This window comes from Syzygium oleosum, unplaced genomic scaffold (assembly GCF_021117445.2).
Source record: "Syzygium oleosum isolate NSW1041296 unplaced genomic scaffold, Sole_v2.1 Sole_v2.63, whole genome shotgun sequence".
Taxonomy (NCBI): Eukaryota; Viridiplantae; Streptophyta; class Magnoliopsida; order Myrtales; family Myrtaceae; genus Syzygium; species Syzygium oleosum.
Window position 1 is genome coordinate 74,684 of NW_026607547.1, and position 516 is coordinate 75,199.

The 516-nt window shown below is 44.0% G+C and overlaps 1 non-coding gene across 1 annotated transcript; it reads right to left on the reverse strand.

Annotated features, from left to right (window-relative positions):
• Nucleotides 1-208: 208 nt before the first annotated feature.
• On the reverse strand, nucleotides 209-280 carry TRNAN-GUU (transfer RNA asparagine (anticodon GUU)). Its single transcript has one exon. It is a non-coding gene; the product is annotated as a tRNA-Asn (tRNA).
• Between the last annotated feature and the right edge of the window lie 236 nt (nucleotides 281-516).

Sequence of the window (516 nt, forward strand, 5' to 3'; positions counted from 1 at the left end):
AGCCATCATATCTTACACCTACTCTTTGAACCGATGCTTTTCGTTCGGACCCGACGGTCTACTCAATTGATCTTGTACCTTGTGATTCTCCACTCGAACATCACTGATCAACCCGAGCCTACACAGCATACCTGGTATTTCGGATAGAGATATTCAAGAAAAGAACTAGCTACCTTAGCACCTTTAACAAGTAAGTAAGCTGCGCTCTCTTCTCAAGTAGGATTTGAACCTACGACCAGTCAGTTAACAGCCGACCGCTCTACCACTGAGCTACTGAGATGTGACCCCAACTCCAAAGGAAGGGCATTTTCGGGGACTAGCCTGCTTTCACTTTCTGATGTCAGATAGACTGACGATCAGAATACAAATAAGATTAAAAAGGCCATCATTGGAGCCAACAATGCAATTGCTTCGGTGAGTGCAAAGCCCAAAATGGCATAACCAAATGATTGTTTAGCCAATGATGGATTTCTAGCCACGGAATGAATCAAAGAACTGAAGACGTTTCCAATACCG